Below are 23,312 nucleotides of genomic sequence, written 5' to 3' on the forward strand. Positions count from 1 at the left end.
CCTAATTTCGTAGTCGTCCCGGATAAATGGAAAAGCAATCCGTGGCCCCGACGAGCCGAGGATTAGGAGCCATCCTCCGCCGTTACGTTTCAATTCTCATTACCCCGCGGAAACCAAGGCTTCGAAAAGCAGGGGACTTTCACGAGACTGTGGCCTCTTTGCTCGACGAGCCGAGCTCTTCGATAGATGGCCATGGATTCAGTCCAGGATAGAATAGACCGTGCTCAAAAGGTTACAAGGTATTGTAATGAAAAAGAGGTAAAAGGCTGCATTAGAGGAAAATGGCGAGCGCCGGCGACGAGATTGCCAAGCAAATACCATTAGCCGAACAATTTTTATGGAACAATGGGGGTTTCGGAAATTAATTGCTACGCGATTTTGTGCGCAGATTGTTTGTAACGAATCTGATTCGAGTACGGAGAGAGTTGTGCATGTAGTGAGTTGGTCATTTTAGGAAATCGCATATGGTGCTTTTTCTCTTCTTTTTTTTTGTAACCAAAACCGTTCATTGCACAAATCGATTAACTCCGTAAAACAAAAAATTGAGAAATACGATGAAATGATCTTCGAAGAAAATGATTAATTATTCAGTGGGCGAAAAAATTGATGTCGTTTGATATTGAGTTTAATGTTTAGTTGTCTGTTACTATCTCCACGAGTTTCGCGACTTAATCTATTTCACACTTCGGTGTTTCATTATGTTTTTAAGAAGTTGCACAAGCAAACCCAGCGGGTGATTACTTTGGCACGGCTCTCCGAGAGTTTCAAGTTCGTTACACTCGGTAGAATCGAGGCAGACGCTCCTCCATCACAATTTCGATACCTTATACTCCGAATGAATTGTACTTTGAACAATTTAACGCAATCTGCTGAACATTTTTCTACAACACTCTAAAGTAAACATACTCCGTAACTCCATATCTGTACATAATATTTATGGAATTTCAATCTGTGTCATTTTTGTTCAAGCCTGATAGTGAAACATTATCAGTTTTTTGAATTGCTCGTTTCGAGCAAGAGAAATTCAGCGAATAAACTTGCGCTGAAACGAAATGATCCAAAAACCGAATAATATTCACACCTATACAAAAATTTCTATAATATTCATCGCCCAATACAGAGACAGCAGAATTCAACATTTCGTTCAGTCCCATTTTAAATGGGGAGTCAAATTTCGGCATGTAAAATATTTTTATTTCGATAACCCGATATGTAAAATAAAACGTGTCAAATTTGTATTTGAAATACGTACTATCAATATTTCTTGACAAATATAAAGTAATGTTCCGCGAAGCTAAACCACCTTCTGTTATTTATATATATTTTTTCCCTCTTACACGTCGACAATTTAACATAAAACGGACTATCATTTTCCATCTGAAACAAGACTTCAGCCAGCTCCGATTTCGTTTGATTAATGCCAGCCCGTGGAAAATGTGAAAATCATCTTTTATCGAGGCGCAGCATTCAAATGAGAAAAGAATAACGCAAAAATCGCAGCTCTGACAGAATTCGTTCGTCAGAGGCGGGCTTCGAGGCAACAGCTGCGCCGATTACGAAATAAATTACTTCAAATTCACGCCGGCACGTTCGACCTGTCGTACATTTAAAATCTCCGTTTTCCCCCTCCTCGACGCTCTGTTCGTTTTTCAACGTTCAAACAGCCCCGGTACTATAAAGGCTGTTATACAAGTTTTGGTTAAGTTGATTGCTCGACGTCGATCTTTCCTCGGCTAGCCAGTAATTAAAATTCGCTCGGTTTTGAGAGCACCTTTCATCGTGGCGATCGATATAAAGTGAAAATCAATCGACGCCCGGTTTTAAGCGTACTCTGTCATTCCCGTCACTTTTTCCACGGGTCGATTCGCGCGTACGCGCGATTCGACGTCCAATCGAATGCTGGGGGAAAACTCGGCTCTCTCAATGTTTCGTTCCTTTTCATTTTTTTTCCCCCAATTAGAAGTCTCGACATTTTTAATTTCCGGAAACTTTCAATCCACGAGTCCGAACGGGTTTCCAGACATTAAACGATCGAATTTAAAATGCACGCAGTCGAGTATCCCGAGGCTATAATGTAATTTTCAGATCATAATTCATGTTGGTACAATTATAATAAAGTACACCTAACCCGATGACCTGAGTAGTGCAAAATTTGAGGTCAAGTTTTATCGTGCGTTAGTTGAACCTTGGCACCGATGCACTTGTTGGTTTGTTTTTAAGATTGGAAATCTTTTTATTTTCGAACAACCGAAATTCATGTACCGTTATATGACGAAAAATGCTGTACGGCGATGAAATGGGTGGGTAGTAACAGACTAAATAGGTATGTCCCGTTACGTAGTGTAAAGTGTAAAATGAAATTAGATTTAGATGAGCAGGGACAACATCAAGGAGCCGTAGCTGGTATTAGTTAGTTAGATTTTTAATCTCTCCAACTCTTGCGTGTGCGCGAAGTCTGTAAATTTGTTTACTCAGTGGAATAGTTCTACCGTCATAAATAAATCCGAAACCTTCTATTTTAATATATTTACATAGTTGTACGTGGATAATGGACGCACTTCAAATAATAAGATTCAGAAAGTGTAGCAGCTCCAAAAATCACAGGAGATCAGTCGTTCCTGAAAAGGGTCGAGCTGGAGGCGGGGGATGCTGTCAGGACTCGAAGCGTATCGAAGTCTCAATTTCGTTTCAATCTGAAATAAAAGCAAGACTAAACGTCGACATGCTGCGCGATCGAGAGTGGATATCGCAGCGTGGAAAATTACGGCGGGGGCGAAGGGGGCCACGTACGGAATCCGAGAGGAAGAACGTTGAAGACGAAGAAATGAAGAGGAAAACGCGGAATGGTACGAGGACGAAGAGCGGCGCAGAACGCGGGATAAAGACGATCGAGGGAGGATTCGACGGCGACAGAGAGGGATGAAGAAGAAATTGCTTCTATCCTCTCCCTTTCGATCCCATTCCTTCTTCATATTTCTCTTTTTTTTTTCTATGTATCTGCGCCCCGCACAATCTATCGGGATACGAAAGAGAGACGGATACAGTTGTTGAAGATATAAGGCGCCTAAGACCATCGATGTACCGATAGGGGTTACCAGTCGATATCTCGTCAGAGGTTTCCACGTGATCGCAGCTGCACGTAAAGAGTGGAATCCAATACTTTACGTATTCTTTTATACTTCTTTCGGGGAGTTTCACGATTCTCGTTCGATAAGGCATGGACCCTTAAAGGAGATGATTCCGAGTCTAATCGACCTTTCAACCCCCCTTACGATGCCATTAATTTCGCTCGTTAACTTCACTTGTTACTCGTCCGGGCGACGCTCACTCGTAGCTTTCGAACACACAGTTTTCAGTGATTTGGGAGAAACTGAGAAGGGAACTCTGGAAGTTCAGTATGTCAACTGCGTACAAATAATATTAAATCATTCGAACAAGTGTTTAATAATCGCTCGTTAAAGCATCGAAAAATTAAGACCTCTTTCTATGGGAGATTTCAAGAGAAAAACTTTGATATCTACGTGCTAGATCCAGAAAACAATTAACCAAGTAACTTGCAACGACGAATGTTGCTCCGACGAATGCTGCTTCATCAAAGTCCAGTGAAAACGATTAAAGCAGTCAGCAGTCGGAGCGGAATGATAACCGGCGAACACGGATCGCGCGCGTTGTTTTCATAAATCAGAAGCGCGGGCACGAACGCTCCCAACGAGTCTCGACGTATCAATCACAATTTATAATCCGACTCGTATCGGTGACAAATGAGATTTCGCGTATCGTCATGGATTCGGTTGGAAAAATCGCCGAGGTAATTTCCAGTCGCGACGCGTCCTTACGTTCATTAATCGTCGCTGCTCTGATAATTCCGTTTCACGTAGCCAGCGCGGAACAACGCTCGTCCCTCGAATTTTTCGTGGAGATCAACAGGTCCACGAGTGAAAGAGCCCCGTCATCTCGTCGCCTGTCCCTTTTCCACCCTAACCCGTCTTTCGTTCATCCCTCTGCCTAGGCATGGGGGAGACAAGTGCTACACACGGAAAAGGTGTGGTTGGAGTCAAATTCACGGTTGGAATGCTCCGTTAGAGTGGTCGGCAATCTCGAAGGGTATAAAGCGGAAGACTTAGTAGAGGTTCGTCTCTGCTTGATTATTTGGGTTAGTACGCTCAATTTTTTTTTTTTAGGCATTTTTGTTAATTTAATTTCAATTCAATATTTTATGTTACAAAGTCCTTCTCGTCGTTCAACATATCTTGTTCAGCGTAACCAAAGCTGTTGCCTTTGTTTTTTCGAACGAGCTCGTAAGCACGACCACACGACTGCTCTATTTCAACGTTCCGGGTAGCAAAATTCGCAACAGAGCGTATCCTTCGCCTCTATTGTTTTGTTTACGAAATCCTTCATTCCCAGACTCGTGTATATTTATCTCACGTACCGCCAACCAATTTATCTTCACATACCGCGAATGTTCCAACCGCTACATTTCGTCTAAATTTCTCTTTGGAAGTTTCAAGCTACGTAATCTTATATGTTCCTCTTCTATTTTAACCCTACCTACTAATACGCGCTTCTTGGATCCTTTTTCTTCGTTCAAACATGCTGGTCGTTGCTTTATTCTCTCTTACTTCCCGTAACTCTCAAGTAAACCACATTCGTACTTCCCAAAAACAAACCCCAACAGCCCTCAACGTCGAGTAACTGAATCATTTGTACAAATTGAACGTTAGCCTATCCATAGACCGCTCGAGCAATCGAACGAGATCGTTTTGTATTAATATTCGAAAATGGATGCCAGTCTACATACTTGGAAGTTCCCAGAACCACTCTCGAAGTTAGCCTCGAGTCTCGAGATAATCTCGGAGTTTCCCGTCGGGAGTTTCCCCGGAGTTCTAGGAGTCGTCGCGGGACGATGAAGTGATTCCCTCTGGTCGCCATTTTTACCTCGTACGCTTGATTCGCGCGGCAACGACGAAAGGGAACGGATAACGCGAGATTATCCACGTACGAAAGTAAGCGCGCCGCGGCAAAGTATAGCTCGTGACTTTCGGCGCTGCTCGCGGTCATTACGATTTGCATAAAAGGGCGTCGAGGGATACAAGGGCGGGGAAGGTAGCCGCGTACGTGTCGCAGGCTACGGCGAACAGCGAAGGGGGTTTTCGCACGTGCGTGCTCTCTCATTACGGCGGGAATCGCGATGCGGGGAACGCGTTGCAGAAAAACGTGAGGGGCACGCAAATCGGCCGAGCTCCGCGTGCGACGCGCTCCTCTCCGCTTCGCACCGCCTTGTTTCTTCTCTCTTCCCCTGTGTTGGCTCTGCGCTAGGTGTTTCTTAATTCCCTGCCCGGAACACGGACCACGGGGAACGTTAATTGATATCCTCTGGTGCGTTTCGCTCGTCCAACGAGAGATTTCCGAGGGAGATGTTTATTTTAGATTTTTTCGACACCAACGTCCCTTTGGAGAGTTAATGGTCGAGAGAATTTGCGAAATTTGTAAAATTGAATCGAAAATTGTAGATTCATTCTCGAGGAAGGTCAATTTTATAGATCCCTGGCGTACGCGTCTGACCACTGCTGTCCATTTCTACTCCCGCGCCGCGGTATAATAATTCCTTATCCAGTAGAAACGCATGGCACGTGTCAGCCGTAGTTGCATTTCGCTCCCATAGATTAATTGAAAACCGTCTTTCCTACGTCGACCCACTTAACTCAGGATTACCACGCGCTCAGAGATTAATGGGTGACGTACGTCCTTATCTGGCCAGCCAGCTGACCGCCGTGATCGTCATGAAATTGGATTTAAGCGAAGTTTTAAATCGAGTGACACGTAATCCAAGTTGAGTAACCGGCGATGCACGGCCCCGTGAAACTCGAGCTGCGCGCGGCAGCTGGAAATTGAATTATGCAACGCGTGGACATTCCCATCGTGTGTTGGCCATAGGCGCGTGAAGAATGGAACGACAACCCCGATACGTATCGATCGCATTATAAACGAAGAGATTCGACCGGGTAAAGAAACTCGCGTTACAAGTGTACTCATTATGCCGCCAACGACGCGGACTGAATAAATGCGGCCGCTGAGATACGCTTCGAAAAGATAGCTTCATCGAGGTTTAACGGCGAGCGGACATGCTATACCATCGAAATAAGCAGCTGAAATGTTGTGGACATTCCAATCGTGTTATTTAGTATCAGTTTCGTGAGATTAAACGTTGCGCTACCGAACTAGAATTACAATTGCGCGGTTAAACAAATTTCAGGATAAAATAAGATACATAATTGGTTGATCGAGTTCTCGTACTTACTCATAAGGTGTACCTAGCGCTTGGCTTTCGGATAAAGGGTTAATCGCAGCTGTGTCTTACCTGTAACAAACAGAAACAACTATTAAAATCCGATACAACCTACGTAAGATTTCTATTTTACGAATGATTGAAACAAAAGGATCATTAATGTACACAATAGGTACAAGTTAACCGTGTTCCCACTGCTAAAAACGTTAAATACCACCATCCAATTCTGAATATTACAAATCTAATCTGTTTCGAGAGGGAAAACCATCAGCGAAACGGAGATCAACGGCAGGCCGTGAAACGTTAAATAACAGCATCGAAACTTCCGGAAACAGAGCGGCGATAATGGACGGAACACGAAATGCCGGCAATCTAGATGAATCGACGCCATCCGGACGATGTTTCCCGTTCGTTGTAGCCTCGAAATTCACCGTCGACACGTTAATGCAATTCGAACCGCGTGCCCCCGCGACGAACGATCGTTTTGCGAACGGTCGAAATGTCCTCTTCCCCTCGTTCCTTGGCAATCATCAAGCAGATTGCTTCATAGGAAACGCGGAATACTCCTCCTTCTCTGAAAAGCCCGCTGGATTACCAAGGTCGGCGATTTCCCAGTCTCCAGGAAGGAATAAGTTCTCCCCCTCGCTCCTTTTCTGCGTCTCGAGGATCTCGAGTAGGACGATTATCGTCGTGAAAATCTCAGATGGGAGCCGAGGTCCTGGTTCTCATCGACAGATTCTACCTATATCCGCGGTAGCCTACCGTCGCCTATCGTCTTTTTCTCTCCATCACTCGTGCCCTCGCCCCCTCGCCGGTTTCCTACCTTTCCTCGCCCTCGCAACGTCCTTTTCTCTGCAGCTCGATTCCTCGTGAAAACCGGTAGAACCCGTTCAAAAGGATACCCGAGTGTGGCGAAGCGAGAGTCCGGAACGGGCGAGGACGACGCAGGAGGAAGTGGAAGAGGAACCGAGACCGTGCAGAACGGATCGAAGGGAGCGACGACGAAACGCGAGACGCGGACAAGGCGTTAAGGTTAACCCTTACGATACGGTTATGCTCTTCGTTGATATACATCCGCTGCACGGATACTCGATAGCGTTGTGCTCCCGATGGTCGTTCAGGAGAACAGATCGCGACAGAAGTGACGATGGTCGATTTCTTTTTGGTAGGTCCTTTTTAATTATTCACAACGACGAAATAAACAACCTCGATGGTTTTGGTGTTGAACAAAAATTTCTAAATCGTCTTTTGGAAAATCTGTTGCATCACGTTTTATCGAATATCCCCATCGCGGTTCTCTAATTGGCCAACAAGATTTGAAGAAATCCCGTATCTCGACCGAAAAGCAGAACAGGACGAAACGAGAAAAGGAGAAATCCCGTGGGGAGGCAAAGTTTATATTATGCAAAGCATGTGTTCGCCAGTGGATTTACGGGGCGGCCGTTTCGCCTCTACGAGCGTGTTCTTGGAGCCAGGCTTACTCGGCTCTGCGAGCTTGTTTTTGTCAGAGGGCGACGGTTGCAGTCGCCCGTCGAAAAACTAGGATGATCCGGAAGTCCCGCTCGCGGCAAAGTGCATCCTCTCGCCTCGTCCCGAGGCAAGATTAATTGGAATGCTAATGCCCTCGATGCATATGGATGCGTGGGGATTATCTTCCGCTTTTCAGGGCCGGGAGTGGCGAAAACCGACCCTGTCGATTCGTGCATTTCGAGCTACGGAAGTTAGAGACGCGTTTCGGAATTTCGACTTCCCGGGGCTGAGCGTTCCACGCGCTTCGGGGTGGAGGCAGAAACTCGTAACCGAATGAATGAATTTCGATGAAGCTGCGAATTCGTCGATCGTTCGCGGCGAGGCTTCTTCGTTGGATATAACGTGAGGGCGATGGAACCAACGTCGTGGAAAATAGGTTAAAGTTAGGGAGCGAAGTGAAACGCGATCGTCTAGTTCGTGTAATTTATGCAACGTTGATATAGAGTTCTGCTGGACGTCTCGTGGAATAACGTATTATCTAGGTGAAAATTGGGGCAATTAATCGACATGGACTTTCCAGACAGCTCAATATATTTAACTAACAAATTTATAAGTAGCTGCTAATCGACTTCATGCCAGATGTTCGTATAAGATATTTAAAAGGCATCGAGCTCATCAATGCAAAACCGTGAATTTCGATGAAGCAGCAAATATGGGATCCATTGTACGAGTTTCGTTGGGAAACGTGTATTGGAACAAGAACAAGAAGCCTAGAACTCCAGCACTATCCTGGAAAGTAGGTTAAAGTTTTGAGAACAGACTAAAATGTGCTGCCTGTTTTGCGTAGCTTATGCAGCTTGGCTCGCGTAATGCGCCTGGCGTCGAGTCTTATGCTGTTAAACTTTGCTTGGAATGTATTAATCCCTCAATTTTATATCTCCTGTTCATAGAGTTTACACGTAAAGATCGGGCGCTTTAGAATCGGGATGCAAAGTTTGAAAGAGCAATATCGCGTTGCGAATGAAAATTCTTTTAACGTTTCGTCCCTGATTTTAACATTTTTCTACAGAACTATAAATGATTCAAACCATTAACGCTGAAATATAGCAAATCACATAAATAAAAAATGTTACAAATATATCTCTCCACCTTTTAAAAACATAACCATATCCTGTTTCAATGTCTAAACACGGAGACCCTTTGAATTGGCAGTGAAAGGGCCAACCTGACGAGGCACAGATTAGCACGATCGTCGAATGAAAAAGCTCATCGACACGTGCGGCGAGCGAGCGTTAAACGGTTTTCGGAATTAGCAGGGCCGTTAATCGGAAAATTAATATTTCGAATTGATCAGCGATAGTGCGTGACTAGCGGCAGGTGTGAATCTATTCGCAATGGCAGACGTCAATGGCGCGATCATAAATGTGTTCGTCAGAAATTTGTAATAAACGCGCGCATTTATACGAGCGACATGGGCACACTGGCCTCGCGGCCAAACCGTGCAATCTGATTATTTCGAATGGCGTTCGGGTAATCTGTTTTGTCCAGTTAAATGTCGGGTTAATCGTTTTAGGACGAGTCGTCAAACATTTTCCATCGATCGAATATAGCGCTATTCGTGCTGCAAACGACGCGACGTATCTGGAATTTCAAGCGACGATCGCGAGTCGCGTGCTGATGTAGTTATCAACTGGACTTTTTCCAGAGCTCATCTACTGTTTCAGAGGTGGTTAAACAATGTAGAATTGTTCATATGTCGAAGACAATACTTTGTAAAACTTCTCAAAATCCACGCGACGACAAAACTTCACATCTAACAATTGGAGTATCTATCGGTGAATTCCTGTAATTCGTTGCAACAATGCTCGAGTCACGAACGATAATTTGTCGCCAAAAATCTCGACCGATCGCAGGCGATGTTATTCTCGTTTCGAATACGACAGAACGTTCAATTTATCGTCGACATTTTCGCCCTGAAAATATAATCGGATTGAAGGTCGCGGAAGTAGAAATATCGGCGAAACGATGGAGCGAGCCAGCGAAGCGACATTTTTAATGGGGGGAACGATAAAAAAGCGGCAGCGGGATTTAATCGCGACGGTGAATGTCGAATTAAGAGATCCTTACATTCTGTTTTTACGCTCTGGAAAAACATTCCCGAGTCGGCTGGGTGCCGTTTTCATGATCGCGAAAATACGCAAAAGAGTGAGCGATAAGCAAGAAATGAAACTCCCAGCCTCCTGGCAGAAACGAGACCTCGGTGGGCGAGAGTTGGGGGAGAGAAAGAGAAAGGAGAAAAAGGTTTCAGGGCGAGAAAGACAAGGTGAGAGAATGAGAAAGGGGAAGGGAAGTGAAAAAAAAAGCGAAAGAATGAGGGACAGGGGACCGAGGGAGAGAGAGAGGAGAGGGGGAAAAAGAACGACAGGTATTGTCTCCCGCAGCCCGTAATTAGGCTGAATGGCGCTTTTCATGGAGGAGCCCCCTTTTTGAAATTAATACGGGCCGACGCTACGGCGAAATATTACCGGGTGATAATTAACGCGTTATCGCGTCAAAACCGGCCGAGCCACGGTGAAAATTTAACCGTGCGATTAACGAATTTCACCGAGGGCCAGCGGGCTGTATGCTCGAAAATGGTGGCATATTGCTGCCCTTTTCGTCGTCGAGTATTCGCGAAATTGATTTTAACGTTATCCCGTGGGCGAAAAGACAATCGTCTAACGCGTTGATCACCACACCATCCACAATTGAGTGATTTTGGTAGATTATGTAACTAAAAACTACGAACTAACAGAGATCTCCATGCAACAAGAAATAATAAATCTCCAGACCGTGATCGAACAAGGCAAGATACAAGCTTGACGCGTTACGATATTCGTTAAAGCTCACCCCTAGATCGGGGACGTTGCGCCTTGCGACGTCACCAACGAAAAACAGAACAATTTGTATCCCCCAAAAGAATCCCCCTTCCCGCCCCCTCCCCGTCCCCCGGAAGTCGGAAGCGTGGCAACGTTCGACTCGTTCGGCCCATAAATCGGGGCGCTCATCTTTAAAATATGGGGATGGAAATATTTGGACTGTGCGCGTCGAATTGAGCAAGAAGTTACCCCCGCGTCGGGGGATAAAGGGGATTCAGGCGAGCAGGCAGGCGGGCAGGAAGTTGCAAAAGGTCGTAGTAAAGATGCCATCTCCCTGCCGCGACGGTGAGTTTATTTGCAACGTGCACGAGCAACCCACTGTGTAATCCCCACCCCCCCCCCCATTTTGCCCCTCTTGGTCACCGTTCCAACCCCCGTTCTGACGTCCGCCGCCGGCCCTCGTAAATTGCACGGCAAATAATTGATAGGCGAAGGCGATGTTTCTATTCTGTTGGCAGCACTTGTAAAGGAGCCACGATTTATTCCGCCTCACCGCCTCGCTGTCTGCCACCCCTACGGTATAAATGGCCGTGTCGGCGGCTCACGGGGGATGGGCAGCGAAATAGACAAAAAAAAAAAAAAAAAAAACGAAAAGAAAAAGGAAAAGAAAATGCGCACTCCGCGAACGGCGGAGGGAGAGAACGCGAACAGAAGGTTAGGGGAAGGGTTGGATCTTGAGTAAAATGTCATTTTGAAATTCGGTCGGGTTGTTTGCTTCCTGGCATTATGCGGAACAGCGCGGCAAACATTGCTTTCTGCTCTAATCATCGGCCCCGTTCGCTTCCTCCACCCCCGACAAGGAAACCGACGACGCCAGCGACAGGAGATTTATATTCGGAGTTACGCCACTTTCGCGGTAATACGGCGGTTCCATAAAACACTTTAATATTTCATTCAAGGCCGTCTTTGGCCGCATTGGAAGACACTTAAAAAGGGCAGCCGATTCGACGGGGTCTCCTCCGATCGATGCGACGTCGTCTTTAATAACCGTCACGTACGATCCATGGCCATCTTCAATCAAAAGGGACTTGCGCTGAAAGGAGGATCGAAGGTTCTTCTCTTTTGTTAACTTCTTCAGGGACGAATTATTTCCTGAACGATACGCGAAAATTGAAAGTAAGTTTGATAATGAATATTATAGATACAAATTTCAAATTCAAAATACATTCTTCGGAATTGCTTTCAGTCAGAACTCACTTAAATACAGCATTCGAGATATAAACATCGCTCGACGACTCTTAAAAATGCGATACGCTTTCTTGCCACCGAATGAAGCAATCTGAATCGTAAAAGAAACCCACTGTTCGATCGCGGCAAGTACCTCGCGTAAACAGTCGGTTGTAAGCATCGCGTTCCGCAATTAAACAAGAATTTAATTTTCTATTCTGGCGTTGTCGAGCAGGCGTCACGATAAACCGGAGTATTTTACAAACTCGAGATAAGTCTCTAATCTGCGCGCAATAAACACGGAACAACCAGCGGAGGAAGCGTGGGTGGGGTGCCGGGGACAATGAACGAGCGTCTATTGTCTGAATTTTAAGAATCATCGCTAACTGTAATTTCGTGAGGCTTCGCCTTATCTCGGAAGCGGTCGCGTCGCTGGAGAAAAGGGCTCCGTTACCGTCGCCGCGGCGGGAGGATTCCAAAGACACAAAGGGGCGATTTAACGAGCGCATTTTTCCCACCCCTCCCACCGTCAGAATTTTCATAACGGAAGAAACGAGGCACTTTTAAATTCTTTCGCGCCTCCCCGTGCTGCCTGACGTTCGTTTTTCGCGAGGATTCTTACAAACGATCCACTCGACCACTGCGACGTACAATGCAGTCGCGATTGCGGAGAACTTCCGGCTTCTATATTCGGTCGCCAATTCAGCCGCGATTTTTCGACTCTTCCCACCGTATCGCGGTCGAAGAAAAGGGATGGAGCGAAAAAAACACAGCATCAGAGACGGAGAGACGGAGAGAAAGCGAGGAATAGAGAAGCGCGGTTAGAGTGCAGAGAACGAGTACAGATCGAACGATTCGACGATTCCGTGGAAATCTGGAACGAGAAAGCCCGAGGGCGAACAGGCGCGCGTTTGTAAATAACGATAATGGGCATATTCGCAATTAGCAACGGTGTTACGAGCAACGGTAAGGGCGAAAAAAGAGCCAACAGAGATGCCGTTTGGTAAGTTCCCGGTATGCGAGTGTGTGCGCGCATGTGTGCCAGAGCTGTGCACCGTTTCCCAGCGAGCCAAAAGAGGAAAGTCGGAATACCGTTGGCGAAGAACGGCCAGAGGAGGGCAGGGAAGCGTAAAACAGAAGAGAGAAAGGGGATGCAGCGTTGTAAAACCGAGAGATACGGGTAGAATAAGGCCAGGAGGATAGAACAATGCGATAGGTGGAAACAACGAATGAGAGTGATCCATCTTTAAGCTAAATGGTCCTTGAACACCTGCGAGGAGAGTTAATTGGCAGTGGCATCTGCTCGACGGATCCAGTCACTTTCTTCCGCGAGCCATAGATCGCTTATCGTCAACTACGCGGGGCGCATTTCCGTGTATGGCACGTTCAAGTTGCACAGGTTTCAAGTGAAATTGACCTTCAAAGGGTTAACGTGACGAATCGAAATTACAGAGATCGCGAATTTGTAAGTTACATATGAGCTGTTCATTGCACAAATCGATTAACTCCGTAAAACAAAAGTTAGCATCCCTGTCGTCTCAAAGGCATCGCGATCAACGTCCCCAAGAAGGTGTGCCAAAATGTCCACCAATTAAATGTAACTACCATACGAATCCGTAAAGATCGTCCCACGGAGCATTGAATCCAATTTGATTGCCAACAATGGTCTCGCGAAATCTGTTCCTCGAGTGGAGGAGTTGGGTAATTTTTCTACGATACTTGCCAAGCTTGAAACATATGCAAAGTCATAACCCAATACATAGTAATAGTTTTTATACAACAATTCCATTAGATCTTTCTATGGACTTCAAAACAATACAACTGTATAAATTCGATCGAATAGACATCGATAGACGTTTGATCCTCAAAAATCAACATTGAATCCAATTTTTATAGACAAGCGTTTCATGCCGCAGTTTGAGATACCCACTTTGCACAAATCTCCCCCGTTCTACTAGTTCTTGCAACCTATCCGTCTACATTTTACTATCGCGTACCCAACCAGAAAGAGGAAAACCAGAGTCAACTTCCCCTAATACGCGGAAAAGTCGAAACAAGACACGTAAACTCCTTCGCAGTCTCGCGAAGGGAGGAAATCGACGTTCGGATCGTAAATAGCGTCGAACTGTAACTGCCGACAAACGCGAGGTTCGAATGGAGAAAGAACGAGACAAACTGAAATAAGAGGGACGAGTCAACACGCGCCGGAAGGGTAGCATGAAAGTAAGTAGAACGAGCGTGGAAACAATCGCAAATAAAATACGGAAACGGGAATATGGAGCAAGAGGCAGAGCGGTTAGCTGGTGGGACAATACTCTCGTCGGGCGCACGAATATTACGGGCGTGGAACATGTGCGCGGCATGCTCGCGAGGTTTATTTGCGTTATATCTGCAAATACGTGCGGCAATGCGTGCCCGTTGAATGCTAATGTGCCAAAGGGGAAAAGAGTGAGAGAGAGAGAGAGAGAGGGGGGAGGGGGAGGGTAGCCATGACGTCCACTCGAATCGCGCACTCGGCCACGCACGCACGGCCTTCGCGTGTGCACGATGCACCGAGGGTGCACCGAGCGTCATAATTGCACGCGCACAGGGAGCAAGCGTGCGCGAGCATTCACGCAACTGTACGCACGAATCTGCTTAACCCTTTCGCGACGAATTCTTTTCACTTCAATTTATGGCTCTGATAAGAAGTGAATTGCGACGCATTCCTAACCGTGAGAACTGTGCCTGGCTGTTCGTATTTTTCACAAACGTGTAGGGTGGAGAGTATTTTCCAAAATATAACGGATAATGTATATACGGTCAGTCCCGTAAATATTCGTACCTTCTATTTCTGTCGAAGACGTTTGTATAAATTAAATAACAGATTTGATTTTTCCAAATAAACATATACATGTACGAACTTAATTTATATATATATATGTTTATAATGAAAAATTCGTTCGGATGGATACTTTCGTTCGTTAAACAGACGGAAGTATTTGTTAAACCAGACACATGATCAGTTACTCGAGAAAGATACAGTATATTTAAATTACGTTCCATCCAGCTGTCGTTATGCTTATCTTACTAAATTAACGTTCAAGGAAAATATGAACACAGATAGGAAACAGCACTGTTGAAAATTTCTTTTACTCTCGGCTCCTACATACCCACGAAGAGTTGACGGTGGCAGTCGCGAGTAATGTGTCCGCGGTTGGTCGAAACATTTTACGTTCCCATAATTTCAGGCGGAAAATGTTTACGTACCGTAACATACCATTCGGCCGCACAATGAAACAGGAAGGATGAAAAATCCGCGGTGGTTTGAAATCTTCTGAAGCGGGCACTTTATAAAACGAGAAGATGGGAATAATGGAAAATCCTTTCATTTCTTAATAACCAACGTGAACAAGAATTCTTTCGCGTAGACGTCCTTTATCGTTGTCGTTGCTTACGTTGCATAATTAAAAAGGGTACGAGCACCAACAGGTAAGTAGTACGTCTACGCGAGTCTCAAACGCGGTGGAATGCATTTTTGCTGTGTTTTCGCCGCGGGATTTCACGGCAGCTGACATACCGTTGATATTAATTGCGACCGCCGCGAGATCGCCGTAAACTTTGAAGATGACGGCACAAGGATACTCGGCAAAGGATAATTAATGCGAAAGAAGAGCACGGTAAGCGCAACGATTTCCGCTTTGGGGCAGTCGTTACGCTCCCCGTCTTTAAATTGAAACAACTCGCGGTTCTATTGTTAAACGGATTCAGCATTAATGCGACAGCCACCGGAGAAACGAGAATCGCGAAACGGTAAATTCCACGCGAGCGTGTCACGGATAAGGAACAAGGCTGGGAGTCACATTCGCAATACTTTTTCGCGGGACGTGTTTAAAGTTTCAAGACCCATACGTTTCCTTTGTGCACGTAAGCCCGCGATCGATTTCCCACTGACTCGACCTACTCTTCACCCCTTTCAATATACCGGAAGAGTCACGGAACGCATCAATCTCGACTTCATAAAGCACGATGGATTTCTATTTCGCCCCTCTACCAGAGCCACTCGATACTCGCTACATACAACTTCATAATACTGTACTGTCTTCGGTTTCAACGATGAACTATCAACAAAATATGTTTGTTTTCTTGACACCCAGTCAATATTCTAACGATGCATATTTCTTTGTATAGAATAAGAATATTTCTTCTTTATATCTATTTCTATAAGAAATGAGTTGAATTTCGGAGCTGATAACTGGGTTAGGAATTTCAGGCCTGCAAGCTTCTTGAAAAAAATGAAGAAGGAAATTACTTTATCGCCCTCGTGGCAAAAGACAACGAACGGAAGCGCGCCCCCGTGGAAACCGAAACTGAGATAGAGCTGAGAGGCACGGAGGGGTTGAAGAGGGTTGGTCAGGAAGCTAGAACGAAGGCCCCAGGTGGATTTATGTACACGATGGCGCGGTCACCTCGAGAACACGAGTCCAGTAAATAAACGTCGCGGATAACGGGGGTGGGCGAGTGGGTGACGGGGCTGGGCCACGTGTAAGAGCAAAACGAAAAGGAAAGAAAGATAGAGAGGCTAGAGCCGTTCTCCAGGAAAGACTTGTCCAGCCCGTAATCGAACGGAAGAGACCTGCTCGCCGGTGGTTTTAAATTAAGCCACGGCACGTTCGTTAGCCGGCTCGACACCATTGTCGCCCGCCACCGTACGGAACCATAAATTCGGTGGGAAACGAATGGCCCAAGGGCCGCGATACCGCGACCGTTCGCTTGCGGACGTTTTCACGGCTGTTTTTCGCGCTTGTCCGCGAAATTAATCGAGCCCACGGAAAGCTGGATGAAGGTTCCAGCGAAAAGTCGTTCAATGGAAACGGACTGGGACGTTATCGCTGGGGGTTCTGCTATCGAGTGGCTCTTCTATTCGAGAATCCTAATAAAATGCCCTCCTTTTTGAATATTTCACACAGACACCGTTGACAGTAAATTTTTCTAACATCGACGTGTTTATCCACACATATTTCAAGGAAATATATATTTCTTCTCATCGAGAAAGTATGAATTCGTTCTATCTGAATTGCATCGTTGGGAATACTTTTCAAGTCCTTGGTACGTTGTTTTTCATTTGTTTTAATACGCGTCGTTTTGTTCGGTTACAAGTATTATAAAAATTTCTCATTAAGATTCACATATCTCGAATGTATGTCAGACATCGCGAAGATTGGTCACCGATGTAGAGGTTATTCCCTCAGCTCTTAATTTGACAGAAAACGTCGCTGTCTGAAAGGTTCGGCGAAAAGACGACAGAGTAGTGGAAACGTCAAATGGTACGGTGGAGATAAGATCGCAATGGTATCGAGTGGCCCAGTTGATTTCAATCCACCGTAAGTGGTCTAATTTGATGAACGAACGGAAAGTAACGTTAGAGAGCTTTGCCACTGAACTTGATCTTCTCTATCTGATTAAAGAACACATACCTTTTCTACGAAACCACGTACGCTTAGGGACAGAATTGCAGAATTGCGCAATCTTAAAGGATAGATGTCGTTGCTTGCACTCGCTTACAGGTATTAAAACAAACAGACGTTAGGAATAACAGTTTACTTAAGTTGTGTAAAGATGAGTCGTATAAACCGGCTGATAAAGTTTCATAGCATTCATCCAACGTCCTTTGTTGCAACCATTTAGAACGCAAATGCGAGAATTTCTATTGTTGATTGTTTGGAGGACACTGTGCGTTGCGAAACATTGTTTCGTGCGAGGTATTCGCAGCCTTTGATAAAGTTTGAAGTATATTATCAAATAAATGTCGATATAGTTGAGAGTTTCCTTAGGCTAAAGTATCAACAGAGGATCCATTCAGCTTCATGGAAACGTGTACCGCGAAGTCAAGGACTTAAGAAAATTGATCTTTCAAGTAAAACCCACGAGCGACATTCTTTAAATGCGTTTGATGGGCTTTAAAGCATTCTATCGAGTAGAACTAAGTTTACCTTAGAAGACTTTTTTACAAGATTTTCTCCTTACAAAACGTACAAAAGTAAAGGCTTGATAAAATATTGATCGTATCCTCCTACGACTACTTTAAAGCAGAACAATACAAACCTTAAAGTTTCAATTGACCAAGGGGATCGCAACTGCAATTCGTTCCTTGATAATTTAGGATAAACAGAAGATCCATCCGCATGAAAGGTATCTCGCCTAATGCAAACAGCAGTTACATCCCCGTGTAACGTATAACGATGGAACTCAGAAGGACGGAAAAGGGACGAGAACGGAGAAGAGAAATCACGGCGTAACGCGTTACGGCACATACCTCCATCCGACGTATGAATCAAGCTAAAAAATAGCTCCGGATCTAATCGTCGAAATTAAAAGGAGCGCGGGCCGCGACGTACGATCATTTGCCCGGTTGTTCCGACAGGGCGTAATAGGATTGGTGCAGCGAAACTGCACACGCCGTGACGTATAAAGTCGTATCAAAAGCGTGACACGAAACGAAATTACATCGGGGACCTGAGCGCGACGCGAAAAATAAGCGAAAAGTAAGCGGGCGAGTGTCGGTAACGACCCTCGAAAACGCGACTGGCTAATTCGAAGTACGCAGTCACGACTCGCCGAGGACGTCCCCGGGATATACAAGGTGACACGCGATAAAACCGACGTGCAACAATTTATTCGTGACGTTTCCGCGATTGGACAGCCAAATTCGCAGCTGTCGAGCGGAAAACATTTCGTTTTGTATGTCAAATTCGAATTTTTATTCGGTGTTGTATCTAGACGAGGACTTCCCATGCCTGAAAGGGGACAGATTGCACAAAGATGAGTCGAAAATGAGGGATGAAATGAGAACGGACGTCTTGGAGAAATTAATTTTGAAGATTATGAAGCAAATACACTCTAGTAGGGCAATTACTTAGAACTAGAGTGGACTATAGTTGTAAATTATTTTAAATATAATGGGCATACCATGCACAGTGAATCTGCAATATATTTTTTGGTATTACAGTTTCAGATATTCCAGCATTCGAACACCCCGATAACAGAAACGTTCGAATAAATACCAACGGCTTCGTTAAATCGAGTTCCAGTGCTTCGTGCACGCGCCCCGAGCATGTTTCAGTATCAATTACCCCCGAAACAGAGGCCCGCGCGAAAAACTTTAATTCTACGTTTTCGAGTGATTTTCGCGGAATGAAAGGAGTCTGATTTTACCATTCATCATACGACACCCTGTATGCACGCGTACGCGTACACGTTTTCGAGAATAGAACGTCGCTGGAGATGGCGGCTACGGGGAGCTAGCTGGCGCGCAACGAAAAAAAAGAAGGGAGAGAAAAAAATGCGCGAGCGAAAAATCGCGCGAAAGAGGGAAAACGCGCGACGGGGGACGGAAAGTCGATAAAAGGGATGAAGGTGAAACCGGGAACGCCGGTATTTCGACGTGTCCGTGCGCGCCCTTTTATCACCGCCAGGCTAACGCAGCCAGCAGTTTTAACTAAGCTTATTATCCGGTATCAATGGTAATCATCTGGCAAATTCACATGCGTTTTCGCCCCGCACACGTCACGGTCGCAGGTCTACGATGTGAAATAACTGAACATAAAATCCAATTCCGCGGAACCGACCGGTTCTAATTAACTGCTAGTTTAAGGTCGTAACTGTACACCGCTGTGAAACGCTTCCACCCTTCTGTCTCCGTTCCGTATTTTCTCTTGTTCCCTTGTACCCTCGAACGTGTTTCTTTCGCTCTTGTGTCCTCTCTTTAGCCTTCGTTCTCATTTACACCTGTTTGATCTCTCCATTCTGTCCTCTGTCTCGCTCGGTTGATTTTCTACCATTCTCTCCTACGGTCTCTCGCTTATTCCCTTTTGACAGGCGCGGAGCGATACCAGAGGCGAGAGAGTCTCTTTGCATTGAATTTTACTTACGACGAGAACGATGCGAAAACGTTTACCAGCTGAGAGGCTGCTGTATAATGCGTTCACCGCCAGGTCGATTCCATGAAACCGTCTCCGAGCACCACTCTGGGTTCTTTCGTTATTTACATTTTTAACACGATACCTTCGCTTCGAAGAATTTGGCCAAAACGTGGATAAGACCATGTCTCGTTTAAGTATCGTTGAATCCTATGAATTTCGAACAGACCATATTTCCTACGTAATCTACTTATTGTGCGCAGCACACATTTTCCAAAGTGAAATCGATTACTATTATGTCCCTGATCTGAAATTTGAGAATATTATAACGCAGGCATTGTAATGAAAATTTTATTTCTACTTAGTTGTTTATCAAGATCGTCTAGTAGATGGACGATGAAAGTTGGCGAGAAGAGCCTTACCTACTAAGCGAGAAACTTTTAACGGATTGAGCCCGCCTCGTGACACTTTTGTTTTCGAGCGATTAATCAATCTGTAAAATTCCCAGTGGCCAAATCCAGACCACAAAGTGACTTCCGATACATTCTCCTTTGAAATCAAAACCAATAAGCTTTACTCAATAATTCAAGGATATAAAAATTATTTTTAGGTTATAAATTTGTTTTGACTTTTCCTCTGGCCGTCTTCCCCATTTTAATTTTCGTCCTTCGCATTCGTTACTCCCAAGCCGTTGCTCGGCGCAGGGGATGAAAAATCATGCTCAGTCCGTTCGATTCTTCGTGACCGGTTATCACGGCTAAAACACACGACATTTGGCGTGGCACGCGATATGCACGACACGCATAATTCCAAGGCCTCGGAAAAGGCTTAATACATAATTAATCCATCGCGGAGGGTTGGGGGTGAGTGACTGGGTTGCGGCCGAGTCTGGCAGCTCGGCACGAACCGGGGGAGAAGGCGAGAAACACGTTTCGAACTGATTACATTACGAGATCGCGTTCCGCGGGGATAACGACGAAGAAATTAATATCCGCAAGCAAGGTGCGACGTAACCTTGATGGAAATGGCCGCCGGCCGAATTAAAATTCCAGCTGGTCCCGCGATGGAGTCCGCCGATGCGGAATATTAACTATTTACCGCGCGACGCGCTGAAGAAAAATGTAAATCGCCGAAGAAAACCATCTCACGCGCCCCTGTAAATGGTGTCATCCCCGAAACGCATCTCTAACGGTCTTTGGTCTTAATTAAACCGTTGCTTCCTAATTGTGAGACGACGATCGAATTTATTAGTGTTACAGCCTTGACAGAAAGAAACCTTCCTAAACCAAGCAATAACTATAAAGAAACAGTTCTCTATCCTCTAATAGTCATTATAACCAAATCTCATTTCATCGATCAATATCACGCCACATTTATATATCGTCCCGAACAGTGTATATCCAACCACAGTACCATATCCAGCGATGTAATCCGCGTTCAATAGCCGCCCCAGCGTGAACGATCGTCGCTGGAAGCGTCAGCGACAGTGAATTATCCAACCTAATGAAGCTTCGGATAGATCACGAGACTTCGACGAGGAACGGGCTGGGTCTGCACGCACGGTTTTGCATCTGGCTTGAACCATTGGGCCGCTGGATCTGCTCCAACCACGCCTCCGATTCGACTATAAAACTCCACGCGAAGATTCCGCGGTCTGCTCGTCGCCTGTGCAGCCCGTTCGATTTAATAAAGGTAATAACACCGATGGTGTTTACGTTTTTCAAGCGGCGGGTGCGCGTATAAATCCCGCAAGCAAAGCGCTCGGATAAGGAAGAGAAGGGCCAGGAGAAGGAAGGCTTGGCCAGAGGGGGGGAAGGATAATGGAATGAGTAGCGACAGAGAAGCCTGGATGCCGATAGGAATATGTGGCGGCGATTGGGCGGTTATCCAAAAGCCATCGTCGAGATCCACCCGAGGGATTCTTCCTTGAACGAAGCAGAACAGGCTGCAGGAGGGGAGCTAGAGAAGTGCCTCTCCTCCCCGTTCAAGAGGGTTCCAGAACTGTTGGCCCAATCGGTGGCCCAAGTTTTTTGCGCCGCGGTTTAACGAAGCGTCCTTAAATCCTCCCCGGTGCGGATCGATAGAGGGGACCAACGGCGGCCAGATAGAGAGGGTGGGTGATCCCGCATCAACGACGATTCGTAAATCGTCCTTTGGCTAGCCTGCAATGCGGGCGCTAGGTGAAGGAACGCTTCCATTGGCCGACCCTTTCGCGCCCGATCTTTGAACTGGCGAACACAGTCGACGAGGAACGGCTTCTTCCGCGACGATCACTTTTATGGCGGATGTCGAACTATAATTTAGAAATTAGACAACTACGTAGGATTTTTTACTAAGTCGAGTTCGGTCCTTGAACACAGGCCCTTGGAACAAATATCGGAGATTAATTAATCCTCTGTTTAATTCTTCGGACGATTTCTAAAACAGCTAAACGTTGAAATGCTCCACCTATTTACTCGTGAACTGCACCATTCGGCTATTTAAACGAAATTCCTGACATCGTGAACAGAAATGGTCGACACGACGCGAACCAGAACGGGAGCGAGATCACGGGGATCCGCACAGTGGATGCCACCATCGTTAGCGAGGTTGGGAATAGTACCCGCAGTCTCGTTGAATATGCAAATCAGCGAAACGATACGCCTTGTTGAATGAACGATGACGCGGGAAGATTGAGGAGAAGGAAACGAGAGAGAGAGGGAGTTTCTCGTGATCAACGCAGAGTTATCGCAGATTAGCGATCTTTCTGGAACATGAGCTGAATTCTCTTGATATTTAGAGAGTCTTGGTGAAATTCCTTTGGCTCCTGTTCCGTTGCAAAACAAAGAAATCGACGTTGCTCCTTTCACCATCGTTGCGTTTATGTTCGGAGGAAAGTGAAAAGCCTGGGAATATCTCGCATCGAATATTTTTAGAGTACTCCATTCCTTATCAGTCGTATAACGATCGGTAGAAGCTGAAAGTCCAAAGGGCACTCGATCAGATCTATGATTCGACAAGTGAAAGAATCGACTTGAATAGGGAGAGAGGTTTTAATTTGAGTAAGATGTGGGAGAGCTTTACTGAACAAGGCATTTAAACGAATTAAATGAAGTTGGATCATCTGTGCAGAGTGAATTCTGATATAAACAAGTTCAGTTAAAGAATTTAAAAAAAAAAAATAAAACCCTAGCTAAACTTAGATTGTTAACAGTTAACGTGTGTTTTTTAAACGCTTGAGGACTTTCATAATCAATTAAACTCTCTCCTTTTCATTTGCCTAATTTCTACCAACAGATTCGAGTGCAGTTAATCATCGATGTTTTTCTTCCATTTGCTCGTTACGTGTTGTTTAACAGCAGAAGCACAAGTACTCGATCGCAACATCAAACTGTCGCGTTCAAGCTGACACAGCGATTTCGCCTTCTTCTCACGCTTGCTTAATTCCGGATAAACGTAACGTGCACCCGTACGTTGCAACGCTGCTGAGTCAGTCGGCGATAAACTTACAGGCGATTTCCGCCGCGTACCGGCGTTATTGCTCCTGAGTTAATATCCGCTTCGTCATTCGAGAAGGCGAGCTCACCAGAC

General features: G+C 45.5%; 1 long non-coding RNA gene across 1 annotated transcript in view; it reads right to left on the reverse strand.

Annotated features, from left to right (window-relative positions):
* LOC128887588 (uncharacterized) overlaps positions 1-23,312 on the reverse strand; it is a 159,427-nt gene that overhangs the window by 25,734 nt on the left and 110,381 nt on the right. Inside the window, exon 3 of the long non-coding RNA XR_008460063.1 lies at positions 6,302-6,361. This is a non-coding gene — a long non-coding RNA (uncharacterized LOC128887588). The remainder of the gene's footprint in view (positions 1-6,301; positions 6,362-23,312) is intronic.

The sequence above is a fragment of the Hylaeus anthracinus genome, unplaced genomic scaffold (genome assembly GCF_026225885.1).
Source record: "Hylaeus anthracinus isolate JK02 unplaced genomic scaffold, UHH_iyHylAnth1.0_haploid 11989, whole genome shotgun sequence".
NCBI classification, from domain to species: domain Eukaryota; kingdom Metazoa; phylum Arthropoda; class Insecta; order Hymenoptera; family Colletidae; genus Hylaeus; species Hylaeus anthracinus.